Here is a 14,181-nt window from a genome sequence, read left to right as displayed (position 1 = left end):
TGCTGCTCACAAACATAACAATTCCATTCGGTCTGGATTGTTCACTAAGTGTCCCTGATACTTCAGGTATCCAACAAATCCCCCTTTTTGTTTTGAACAATCCAGACCCACTTTCATCATACGTTCCATAGCTTTCACAAAGCATTTTTAAATATACCCCAAAATCATCAGTGTCAACAGCAAACCCATCAATAATACCAACCCATAAACTATCAAATCTTTTAGCCAGCCTGTGACCCCCAAGGATTTCAACCAGTCTGTTAACCTGCTTTCCACTTGTATTGCATGCATGTTGCATCATAACTCTGCCAACTGATAGCGTATCGACTTAGAGTGATCAGAAACATTCATGCAACACATACCTTCAAAATCTTCATGTCCATGCGCTAATAACAAAAAATCAATGGCTGCTAGATTCTGCAAAAATATCATGACGCATGCTATCCATGTCTTCTAATAATCCTGATAACATGCTAGAGGTTAAATTCATTTGCTTTTGTGCCCAACAAGCTAATTTATTTAAGTTAGCTAAAGTTTTTGCAGTTGCTGCCCAAGGAACAAATAAAGATAATGCTATCTGCTCAGCTGTACCCAACAGGGTTAAATTGCTGTCACAATGGGGAGTCAATACTTTTAGCGATCTTCTTGCTCGAGTGTGATTCCGTAATGTTCTCATAGGTGGAGCAAACACTATCAATTTTCCAAAATAACATGGTCCTCCTATGGCCCTTTTTGGTACTCCTGACCTTATTTTACTACAATATCAACTAGGTTCATGTAGGCCTCTACTGAATCTCCCCTTTTTTTTTTTTTTTTTTTTTTTTTTATTAGCCAGATTGTCGGTATTGAGTTGTTAATCATTTTTTGCAAGCATGGTATGTTAATGATTATGCCTAGTATGATGCCTAGTATCACAATTCCGATTTTAACCAAGGACAGCAACCACCCAGTTATGCCACACACAAGCTTAGTTAATAAAATTACTGATCACACGTTATACATATTCATGATTACGAAGCAAAGCTAAGTTTCAGTACCTTCTAGTAATTTTCTACTATAACATTCTTCTACTATTATAGATATAACAGCTCCAGTAACTTTCTTATCTATAAGAGCAATGACTAGTTTTCTGCAGGCCTCTGTTGAAACAAGCCATAAATTCTGCTAACAATGTTTTGTATCTTAAAGCTTCCCTTCTCATTCCATGGCTTTCTTCCTGAGAGCATGATTGCATTCCTCCCCCAAGGTCGGTGTGCTTTCACTGATACCATACTGGCTCAGCGAAATACCACATCTCCCCCTTCTTTGTTTATGAGAAGAGGCTTGTTTCAACGCTTTATCTATTAAAGTTTGCACACATTTTAAGACACAGACTATAGATCAAAATACATATATAAAAGGAATGAATAAGCATCCTACAACTATTAGTAACAAGCTTATATCAAGTCACCAAAAGATTTCGGAATATATCAAAACCATCACTTTGTTGCTGGTTTTGTACTCCTTTTTGCAAGTTTTGAATACTTTTGTGAATAGATTCCGAATGATCAGACAGATTCATGCAGCAAAGCCCATCAAAATCCTGACAATCATGATTTTGTGCTAATAATAAAAAATCTATTGCTGATCTATTCTGTTACTAACCCAACTATGCGAAAGACACCGCTGAGCAAGAGGCTGTTTATCAGCCGGGTCAGAGCAGAGAAGGGAGACAGGCGCAGCACCTTCAGGGCGTCCCCTGTTGTAAATAAAGTGTGCTCTGGGTCTGTCCTCTCCCCTCCGCTCCGAGCCACCTCTGTTTATACCCTCAGCAGATTCAGTGAAAGAGTCCTGACTAGGTGTTGCTGCATGCGTGGCCAGCACATGCAACAAGGCCTGTCAAAATATGTGCTCTGCAGGCTAACAGCGGTTCTGTTTTGTAAAGTAGCATAGTATATAGAATCTACATCAGTTAACAGCGTTGATAGTGCCGATACAGTTGTATTTATTTGCTTAGCAAGCCAACAGTCCAATTTATTTAGCATAGTTAATGCCTAGGCACTTGCCACACCAGGTGTAAAGACTGAAGCAGCAATAATTTTACTTAGTTTCCAAATCTCTGTATTGTCTTGGCAATCAGATTCAATGCTATGTATGCTTCGTTTAGGTCTCTTATGCTGTCTGGATTTTGATATGTGCTCGCATGATTACGTCAAGCTGTGTCGTTGCAATGTATAGATCTTAAAGCATTTACAATCATTACCCCTCTAGAAACATTAGCTCTTGACTAGTTAAAAAATAGACAGAAGTCCATCTTTACTGATCCCAAAAAGTTCCATCTTTTGTAGTTTTAGCTCTCAGCACTCGTGGTTGCTGCTGTTTTACACAGAGTTGCCGTCCTACCGGTATCTGGCAGGTCAATCAAACATGTTCTGAAATACCCGCAGACGATACAGACAGGGATCCACTTGTTTACTGCTCCTGTAAAGACATGAGCGTATCCCTTCCCCCATGTTATAAGAGGGAACGGTCCTTCCACTTATACAAAGCTTGACTCAGACAGGAGTATCTGTTAACCATGTCAGGGGTGGGGGGGTGGGGGCGCCTGGCGGCGGCTGTGGCCCCGGGCATATAGGAGGAAAGAAAACTAAAACCCGAGGTTTAAGACAAGAATAGGGAGGGATCCTTAAAGCCACCGCTACAGGCAAAACAGACCATCACTAAAACCAAAGCAGGATAAGGAAAAAGGGAGCAAGACAACCTCCCCCCACCCCTCCCTCTTCCCAGGCTTAACACCATCTCCACCTCCCTCCCCTGCCCCCAGAGTGGGACAGGGATGGGGGGCGGGAAGAGGGAGTTAATCACGCACCGCTTTATTGATATCAACGGTTTAACTGCTGCACCTACAGCAGCAGCCATGACTGTAGCCTTTTCTTGTTCTAACATTCGCTCGGCAGCTTCCAGCAGTTGCCCTGTACTAGATCCTTTTGGCAGCACACTAAGGGCTCTCTTAGTTTTTTCATTAGCATTATTAAAGGCAAGCATGTCTAAAAACTTTGCTTTCATGTCATCATCCAGATCAGGGTGAGCCATAATTGCGGTGTGCAACCGATCAATAAATTTCCCATATGGTTCTGTGGGACCTTGTCTTCTTGATGTAAAGGCAGGTCCAGACTTTTCATCGTGCACCCTAGCAAGCGCTCTATAAGCCAAATCTTGGCCCAGTTGTAACACTTCAGTAGCAAATTACGCTTGCCAATCAGATCGTGTGTAGGGTCCCGCTCCCATCAGCATTTGAGTTTGCACCCCGAATAATGGATCACCCTGTTGTCGAGGCGTTGCAGCTGCCCTATCACAAGCAGCCTGCCAGTACTGAAAGAACTGCAGCTGCTGTGACGGTAGCAAAAGCATCTGGACAATCATTCTAATATCATAAGGAGTTAACAACTGTGACAAAAAAAATATGCTGCAACACAGATTGAGTATATGATGATTTTAGCCCATACTGAGTAACTGCATTTTTAGCTTCCTTCAATATTTTCCAGTCTAATGCTTGCCACACACTTCTCCCAGTATTATTGGTCACAACTGGAAATGCCATGGGCAAAGGCTCTCCTTCTATCAAAGCACCTCGAATCACCTCTTTCCACTGCACTATCGGATTCAAAACCCCAGCCCCTCCCGCCGGCGTCCCTTGCAAAGGTGCAAAAAGACTGATCTCACCCGATGCTCCGTTCGGAATGAATAGGTTGGATGCTGGCAGGTCTCGATGTGGCACAGGCGAAGGAGTTGACAAGTTTCCCAGCGACGCTTCTAGGCGAACCTCTAGGGCTTCTAGCCTTTTTAGTGTCTCTTGCAGCTGTGCATCCTTCAAGCCGGATGAATGTTCATCCCCCTCTTCCTCATGCCGTGGTGGCAGGGAAGAAGGTGGTAACGGGGGATAAACCAGAGCTGTTGGTGCCGGCGAAAAGGCTCGTGACTCTGAGTCTGCACTGGCGCAGCGTGGCGGGGTGCCTGGCCGTGGTACGTCTGATGGTGGTGAAAAGCCTTTGGCAGTTTTTCCCTCTGGTGCCCGCATATCTATAGTTATAGGGGCTGTGGCTGCAGTTCCTGGAGTCCTTGCTGGGGCTCGAACCCCCCCACCCTCAGCACGAGCCGGGGCGGCGGCAGGGCTCGTTAAACCCAAGAACAGCATGCTGGTAGTGGAGGTGGACCCGTCGGCTGGAGTTAAGGCCGCAAAAGCAGATGTGGCAACTGAACGTTCGGCTTTCATGCTTATCAATGTTTCATTAATTAGCCTCCACACGGTGGAGAGTTTGCTCGCCTCCTTTGATCCTTTACTTATTTCATCCCACAGCTTTTTTCCTATCTTTTCCCATGTCGGGAGTTCAAAAGCATCATCAACTGTGGAGATTAATTCCCTTTTCTTTGCCCACTGCAGCAAAGCTTCTAGGATGGCCGAGTCATAAATCAGTCCTCTCATAGAGAGCATATGTTGGAGGAGCTTAACCACTGCTGACTCCTCTTTGGTCAGTGTGGACCCCATCTCCTCCCCGGCCGCTCGCCTGGCCAAGACGAGATTCCCTCCGTACCTTTTGTACCTTTTTGCGCTATAGCGACTTCCCGAGTGCCGGGGCAGCACTCGCCTTCGACCGGCTTCCGCCCCCTCTTCTTTTCCTATTTCGGTTCCGTCGGGATGTCCAACGCCGATCTGAGGGTCCCTGTTCGGGCGCCACCTGTTGACGCGGAAGTAACGGACACTGCTGACGACCAATATGATCAAGCAAATGCCAATTTATTGTTGATACATCCCGGTTAATATAGCCCTTCTAATTCCGTATCATGCGCAAGCTCTCTACTAATTGGTTAACTATATCATGCACGCGCTCCTAGCTAAAATATGATTTGTTAAGTCTCTATGTTCACGCGCACGGCTCTCTCCACCTGCACCCTGCTTCACGTTCAGCCCCCAGTCACGTATGCCAGCTGTTTTCCTTCTTCTCAAGGTTGCTTCGTTTACTTTCTCACAAGAAGCTTCATTACTTTCTCACAGGCGGCCTCATTATTTTCTCACAGGTGGCTTCAGTACTTTCTTACAGGCAGCTTCAGTACTTTCTCACAAGCGGCTTCAGTGATGTCCTTGAGGCCTGCTGCTCACAAACATAACAATTCCATTCGGTCTGGATTGTTCACTAAGTGTCCCTGATACTTCAGGTATCCAACAGAATCCCAGTTGATGAGCCAAGAATTGTGGCGAAATCGTGTTCTTTAGATGAACTTCGCTCATTATAATGTCATTATAAAACCAAAACACAGCTCCATCCCAAAAGCTACTGGCCTCTAATGTGTGATCACCCCTCACTGAGCATGCGTTCTACATTTCTTCTAGTCTGTAGCTTTAAAAGCAAAGTGAGGAAAATTTACACCAATCCTAACAAAGGTATGTATGACTGGAGTCACTCAAGCTCCATCTAGAAGTAAAATGGCTTAAGAGAAGGGGGATATTGGAGAAGACCTCCATCGGAATGTCTGGGATGGGCTGGACCTCTCTTTCTCTCCCATAAGGGACGGCTATTGGGTAAGAGCTCTGTGTTACGCCCACTTATAGATTAACATCTTGCTAGCTATTAAAACTTATTATACGTATTGTTTCAAGTTTGTTTTCACAGTCAGTACCTTATCACTGGCTATCTTCTTTATTCTCTCACAAACATATGTAATAAAATTTGTCTATCTATAAATATAAGCTTCTGGAAATAATTGATATAGGTGATATAAGGGATGTGTCTCAGTGTTGCTCTCATGAGAGTCCCCGAACAAGTTAGGTGACCACCCTCCGACCTTGCCGGCTGTCCATAGGGATTTGTCCCAGTGACAATTCAGCATAAAGCCTGATAGGCTGGCCAAGTTGCAAAGGGTTTGAAGAAACCCCCTTCTCCTTAAACGGAGTGTGGCAGGCTGGCTGGGCACAAGAGTGTTGTCTTTCTTGGGAAACTGGCAGGCTGATCAAATTGAAAATGGTTCAAGGTAACCCCCACCCTCCATCCTCTATCGACACAGTATTATGTCTTATCATGACATTTTCTTTGGCTCTTCCTTGGGATGAGGGGATGACTGCTTTTCTTTGTTAGAATCATTGCTCCAGCACGGTTAATGTAATCCCTGTTTTGTTTGAAATGAACTTCTGGAGACCACCTGGTCTCATATTTCACCTAACACGGGGTCAAGTCCAAAGTTACATTGGGTTGCTCAAGGCCCATTAGTTCCTCCCAGCTGCATTATTTTTTTTTCTCTCAAGCTGATCTTCCTGTGTTTTGAAACTGCTGTCTTGGTGTAAGCTAGTTATTTCAGGCACCAGGACCAGGCAACCAACTTCACCCAAATCAGCTCAGCTCCATCTTGGCCTGGCCTGTCCTGTCTTCTCTAGTTTCTATGTTCATCTTTCACAACACACTTCTCAGGTTTCCACTGCTGCCTGTCATGACCAGTCCTGTCCCTCCCTGATAACGCCACTTCTATCCTTTCTGTTTTCATCATCTTACTTTGAATTTCCCTTCTGGTTACTGCCATTCATCTGCCTTTTCCCTGAATCCACCCCTCCACAGCACCATAGAAGGCTCTCTTTGATGCAGACCTCGTAAGTGCAGTTGTATAAATGTAGGGAAACTGGTCCAACTCAAGTGTTTTGTTACAAAGGAATTAAAAAGTGAGAATGGGATTTGATTATGGCTATGACAACACCACTATTCGCATGGAATACATTACTGGGTAGGGAAAGAGTAATTCTACCTTGTTGGCAGACCACTGTATTGATCCTGCCTGGGAGGTTGTTGCATGTTTAGGAGTTAATGATCCACACAACATCCACGTGAGGAGGCTCTCTACCGTGGTGGCTTTCAGATCTGTGTTGTGCTGCACAAATCACTTGCCCACAGGATAAACTCAGGAGCTCATTGCAGCAGAGGAGCCTGTGTGGTGCCACCTGTGTGTCCCTGGCTGTATTTGACAGAGCAGCAACAAGTTCTCAAGTGAACATCCCTTGGGAACAGAGCTGTTTTCTTCTGGGGAAATGATATTATAGCTTGATGTTGTAGTTCAGCCCAGATTGGGACCAGACTATGCAGTCTCTCTCTCGCTCCCCCCACCCTCCGAGAGAATAGGAGGAGATGATACAGGAAAAATGGCTCAAGGTTTGAGATAAGGACGGGGAGAGAATCCTTAAAGTTACCGTCACGGGCAAAACAGACTTGACTTGGGGAAAAACACTCATTTATTTCTAAAATTAGCAGGAGAATGAGACAGAGAACAAGATAACCTCCCCCCACCCCTCCCTCTTCCCGGGCTTAACATTATCTCTACTACCTCCCCTCCCGAGTGGCACAGGGTGGGGGAAAGGGAATGGGGTCGCGGTCAGTTCATTGTTGTTTTATGCCGCTGTATCATCGTTGGGGGAAGAACTCCTCCTCGCATTCCTCCTCTGCTCCAGCGTGGGGTCCCTCCCACGGGCCACAGTCCTTCATGAAACTGCTCCGGTGTGGGTCATCTCTTCCACGGGGTGCAGTCCCTCCAGAACAGCTGTCCCAGCAGGCCCTCCACAGGCCACAGCCTCCTTCAGGCCTCCACCTGCTCCGGCATGGAGTCCTCCACGGGCTGCAGGTGGATCTCTGCCCCTCTGTGGACCTCCATGGGCTGCAGGGGGACAACCTGCTCCACCATGGTCGTCACCACGAGTTGCAGAGGAATCTTGGCCAGGAGCCGCATTACTCCTCCCCCTCCTTCTGAACTGACCTTGGTGTCTGCAGCCGTTCCTCACAACAGGCTGGCAGATGCCTCTCAGGATCCTTTTTACATCTTATTGTCGTAGTTCAGCCCCGATCGGACCAGACTACGCAGTCTCTCTCTCACTCCCCCCACACTCCGAGAGAATAGGGAGAGAAAATATAAGGAAAAACGGCTCAAGGTTTGAGATAAGGACAGGGAGAAATCCTTAAAGTTACCGTCACGGGCAAAACAGACTCGACTTGGGGAAAACTATTCATTTATTACTACAAACAGCAAGATAATGAGACAGAGAACAAGATAACCTCCATCCACCCCTCCCTCTTCCCAAGCTTAACATTATCTCTACTATCTTCCCCCCCCCGAGCGGCACAGGGGGGAAGAGGGAATGGGGGTTGCAGTCAGTTCATCATATGTTGTTTTACGCCGCTGCTTCATGGTTGGGGGAAGAACTCCTCACATTCCTCCCCTGCTCCATTGTGGGGTCCCTCCCACGGGCCACAGTCCTTCGTGGAACTGCTCCGGCGTGGGTCATCTCTTCCACGGGTGCAGTCTCTCCAGAACAGCTGTCCCAGCGGGCCCTCCACGGGCCACAGCTGCCTTCAGGCATCCACCTCCCCCGGTACGGGGTCCTTCATGGGCTCCAAGTGGATCTCTGCTCCTCCGTGGACCTCCATGGGCTGCAGGGGGACAACCTGCTCCACCATGGTCGTCACCACAGGCTGTAGGGGAATCTTGGCCAGGAGCCGCATTACTCCTCCCCCTCCTTCAGAACTGACCTTGGTGTCTGCAGCCGTTCCTCACAACAGCCTGGTAGATGTCTCTCAGGATCTTTTTTTACATCTTATTCACTTCTCATCTCCTCTCCACTTCTTGCAGCCGGGCCGGGCCGAGTCGGGCCCAGTCGGCTGCCTGGCGAGAGGCCAGAGGGTGAGGCCTGCAAGGCCCATGAGGCCTGCGCCTCCCCCTCTGCACCTCTGCCCCCGTTCAGCTTCTTCACATCTTCTCTTCTCTCTCCTTTTTTTTTCTGTTTTCCCATTCTTAAATACGTTATCGCAGAGGCGTTATCACGAGACATTCTGCTACCAATCGGCTCGGCCTTGGCCAGCAGTGGGTCCGCCCTAGGCCCGGCCAAGTCCCCTGAACAAAGGGGAGCGACTTCTAGCAGTTTCCTACAGAAGCTACCACCTTAGGCCCCCCCTCACTAAACAAAACCACGACACTTATTCACTTCAACTGCTCATGTCCTCTCCACTTCTTGCAGCCAGGCCGGGCCGAGTTGGGCCCAGTTGGCTGCCCAGCGGAAGGCCAGAGGGTGAGGCCTGCAAGGCCCACAAGGCTCGCGTCTCCCTCTCTCTGCCCCCCGCTCAGCTGCTTCACATCTTCTTCTCCTTTTTTTTTTCCTGTTTTCCCCTACTTAAATACGTTATCGCAGAGGCGTTATCATGGGACATTCTGCTACCAATTGGCTCGGCCTTGGCCAGCAGCGGGTCCGCCCTAGGTCTGGCCGAGTCCACTGAACAAAGGGGAGCGACTTCTAGCAGTTTCCTACAGAAGCTACCACCTTAGGCCCCCCCTCACTAACAAAACCAGAACACTTGAATGACCGAAAGGGAGAGATGCTCTCTATGGAGAGGATCTGCTCTGTGCAGTGCATTGTAGGAAAAGCCATCTGAGCTCCGCCTGATGCTGTGTGAAGGCAGGTGCCCACCTTCTGAAGGGACATAAGATTTACTTGCTGCGTATATTCCTCTTCTTGCTTTAAAGCAGTTATCTTGTTAAACCATTTCTTGTTGGGCCTTTCTTGTTGAGATCCAGAAAGAGCCCCGCACTCTCTCTCTCCCCCACCTCAACCCCCCCTCCGTGGGGCAGAACAGCCATCCAGGCCCCAAATGTGACATTTCTGTCAGCTCTGTGATCTGCTTAGCAGGCAGCTCCTGTGTATTTACCAGCTTATTCACCATGACACCTATCTAATTTGCTCTTTAGCATTTCATGATATCACCGCACCCACTCTGGATACCACGTGGAACAAAGGAATGATAAGACTAACCTAGACCAACACTACCAAGGATGAAAGGCATTCCTGATACAAGACATTGGAATGGTTGATTTCATGTAACTCCTTGCAGTTCCTACATATTGACGTTCTTCTGCAAGCATACCAATTCCTTTTTGTGAGGCTTAGGGCAAAAGGGAACTAATGTGATCTCATATAGGTAGGAGTAGCAACAATGGGCTTGTTAATGTAAAGCAAGTTAGTAAGAGTTTATTGATAAGAAATTCTTTTCAAGTAGTCTGAAACTGTAGCATAAAGGGTAATTTCCAGGACTGAGCAGTTTTTCTTTCCTTTTTTAGTTAAGTCATGCCTGGATTTCTACTCATGGAAGACCTGTTGGACCTTCAGCAGTCACCTGCAGCATCTTTTGTCTTTAGAAGCTGCTACTGACAGTAGACAACTCAATTTGAAGAGCTGCATTGCATGTTAGACATCAGTCATAATATAAAATAAGTCTCTTCCTGGAGGTTCCAAGTCTTCCATAGTGATTCAAAGGAGCTAAAGTACTACCTTAGTTTTAGATTATGGCCACACTGTTTCATTAGCCTGCAGCTTATGCTCAGACTGAAAACCCTTACTCATTCTTCCAATCTGCAAGTTGTGTCACATGCCCTTTCACATGGTGTCCCCTCTTAATGCAGGGACAGTGGATCTTTGGCCCAAAGCCTCCCACTTAAATTGTTCTAGGATTCTTCTATTTTGTGACTCTAAACATCTCCCAAGTGAGAAAACAGGGGCCAGTGTTTTATAGTTTGGTGACTGTCTCAAGCTTGAACTCTGCCACAGTATGTTGCATGAGAAAACTGACCTCACATAGTTTAGATGAAGGAGCTTAAGAACAAACTTGATCAAAACTTCCACAGGCAAATAGAAAAGCTAGTTTGTGACAACCGTATTTTAGGCAGGTAAAGAGAATGAGGTCAATTCTACCCAAAAGGTAAAGCACACAGGAGCCTGAGTTTGGTACACCTTGCAAGATGTCCACACCATGAGGATGAGCACTGCATATTTGAAAAAGATGGGAATAGGTATTTACATCTGCAGGGAACATGTAAAACTGAATGAGTGGATGTGTGACTATGGTAGATTAGACACCAACGCTTGGCAACTCCTTTTAAACCACATTCATTTGCACTTGATTTAGCTATAAAGAAGGAAAACCCTCTGGTCAGGGAAAGTGTGAAATCAGTGCACTCAGCAGTTTCTCATCTTCATTGGCAAATAAACATCTTTCCCTGATTAATTGTTTGCTGTGATTGATTCATACAAAGATACCCTACAGTGTGGACTCACATACTGACAGTGCGGTTGCCTTGAACTGTGTCTGTTGGTAACAGACCAAGTTAGAGGAGGAGTTTTTCTTTACTTAGCAGGACTTCCCAAAAATTGAGTCCTGAGTCATCCTTGTTAGTATGTGTAGCAGAGGTACAAGCCTCTTTTGTTCTTAGCCCAACAAAATCAGTGAACATGTAGTGGTATGCAGTTCCTTTGTTTTTTTCCACAGCATATCATTTTGCATCTTAAATGCAAAAAACATTTGCAAAATGTTTCTACCTTGGTATGGCAAGCTGCACAACTCTGCCAGTCTATGTAAGTAATGACAGCTCTTTGTCAAGAAAACTGTTTTTTTTCACAGTGCTTTGGCACTTCACACCACAGATCTGGCAAATGTATTAGAGCCAGGGTCCATGAAGTAGTAGCTTCAGCACATCCATTGCCCACTCCGGCCCCTGAATTCCAGCCAGAGTTCCAACATGAGTGCCAGCATTCAAAAGGCGTTATTCTAGCTTTAAGGAAATAGCATTTTCTATATAATGCTGTTGCTGAGTCAGCAATGTGTTAGCACATAATCACACAGAATCATTGAGGTTTGAAGGCTCCTCTTGCGATCATCTAGTCCAACCTCCCGTGCTCAAGCAGGGTGCTGTGAGTTAACTACAACAGGCAGCTAGGCATCATGCAGCTGCTTGCTGACTCCCCCCCTCAGAGGGATGTGGGACAGAATCAGAAGGGTAAAAGTGCAAAAACCTGTGGATTGAGATAAAGACTGCTTAATGGGTAAAGCAAAAGCTGCACGCAAAAGCAAAGCAAAATGAGGAATTCTTTCACTGCTTCCCATTGCCAGGCAGATGTGTAGACATTTCCAGGAAAGTAGGGCTCCATCACGTGTAACGGTTACGTGGAAAGACCAATACTGTAACTCCAAACATCCTTCCCTTCCTCCTCCTTTCCCTCAGCTTTTATTGCTGAGCATGATGTCACATGGTATAGAATATCCCTTTGGTCAGTGGGGGTCAGCTGCCCTGGCTGTGTCCCCTCCTAGCTCCTTGTGCACCCCTAGCCTACTTGCTGGCAGGACAATGTGAGAAAAAGAGAAGGCTTTGATGCTGTGGAAGAACTGTTCAACAATAGCTAAAATATTGGTGTGTTTTCAACACTGTTTTGATGACAAAAGGCAGCAACATACGAAGGGCTATGAAAAAAATTCACTCCATCCCAGCCAGATTGGCTACAATCTCCACCCCTTATTCCATACCATTTACATCGTACTCAGGAAGCCCAATACCCAATACACTCTCAGTAATCATTGTCCCCTTTCCTGTCTTTTGATTTCTACAGAGGTATCATTCCCTTAGTCTAATGTCCACCCCTCTACAATGTCCACAACATGTCCTTAATGGGACACCCCTGTACAATGTCCATAACATGTCCATAAATGTCCATCGCAGTACAGCAAGCAGCAAAAGAATCTGCTAACAAGCACTAGCTTCTAATGCGCATGGAGGCAAGCAAGCCCTGTGACAAGCACGGGAGCCTGCCAATTAATAGTTGAACAGCTGTGACAGCTATAAATTTGGTCTAGCACACTCCAATCAAATCCAACGTTATCTTGAACCCTTTGAGCTCATTGCTGGGCACCAAAAAGAATTTTTGTGTCTTAACCCCAGTAGGCAGCTAAGCGCCACACAGAGCTTGCTCACTTTCCTCCAGTGGATACCAGGAGAGAATCAGAAGGGTAAAAGTGCCGAAACTCATGGGTTGAGGTAAAGACAGTTTAATAGGTAAAACACAAGCTGAGCACAAAAGCAAAGCAAAATAAGGAATTCTTGACCCTGCGCAAGCACTGTGCAGTGATAATTATACCATGGTTGTGTTATCAACTCTGTTTTGGACACAAATCCATGACAGCACCATACAAGCTCCTATGAAGAAAATTAACTCGCTCCTAGACAAAAGCAGTACATGGGGTCAGCTCAAGCAGGTTGCCCAGGACCTTGTCCAAATGGGATCTGAATATCTCCACAAATGGAGCCTCCACAGCTTCTCTGTGTGACCTGTTCTAGTGTCTGATCACCCTCACAGTAAAAACAAAGTGTTTTCCTGTGTTTACACTGAATTTCCTGGTTTTTAATTCTGTCAGAAGACAAGAAAACACAAGAAAAAATTTGCAAGGTAAAGATTTTCAGGACAGTTCTGAGGAGGCTGCGGGTTTTTTTAATGTCACAGATACACTCATTCAATGCCAGGTTACTACAGGCACATTCTTTTACTTGGATTATGCAGTACACTGTGGGACAAAGCCAAATATGGCTGCCTTAGGAACAAGCTATACCTCACGTAATAAACTATTAGGTTTAAATATGATACACAGAAAATACAGAAAAAATGAACAAGTGAGAAATACAGAAAAAGAAAAGTTAGAAAAGCCAGTATCATGAGCAAACCAGAGCCTAGCATTAGTTCATATTTGGCTTGTATAGACACACATCCTCTCCTCGTGCAGAGACACTCCAGTTTTGCCAGCATTGTTTGTAAGACTCTGTTGTGTTTTTGTTAGTGAGGGGGGCCTAAGGTGGCAGCTTCTTTAGGAAACTGCTAAAAGTCGCTCCCGTTTGTTCAGTGGACTCGGCCAGGCCTAGGGTGGACCTGCTGCTGGCCAAGGCCGAGCCAATTGGTAGCAGAATGTTCTGTAATAACGCCTCAGCGATAACATATTTAAGAAGGGGGAAACAGAAAAAAAAAATAGAGAAGAGAAGATGTGAAGAAGCTGAGCAGGGGCAGAGGCGCAGAGGGGGAGGCGCAGGCCTCATGGGCCTTGCAGGCCTCACCCTCTGGCCTCTTGCCAGGTGGCCGACTGGGCCCGACTCGGCCCGGCCCGGCTGCAAGAAGTGGAGAGGAGATAAGATGGATGATGTGAAGAGATTCTGAGAAGCGTCTGCCAGCCTGTTGTGAAGAACTTTTCTTGTGAGGGAAACGGCTGCAGATGCCAAGGTCAGTGAAGAAGGAGGGGGACCAGTAATGCGGCTCCTGGCCAAGATTCCCCTGCAGCCTGTGGTGAAGACCATGGTGGAGCAGGTTGTCCC

The sequence above is a fragment of the Chlamydotis macqueenii genome, chromosome 25 (assembly GCF_036417535.1).
Source record: "Chlamydotis macqueenii isolate bChlMac1 chromosome 25, bChlMac1.mat, whole genome shotgun sequence".
Taxonomy (NCBI): domain Eukaryota; kingdom Metazoa; phylum Chordata; class Aves; order Otidiformes; family Otididae; genus Chlamydotis; species Chlamydotis macqueenii.
The sequence above is the reverse complement of the archived record's forward strand: the minus strand, read 5'-3'. Positions refer to the sequence as shown.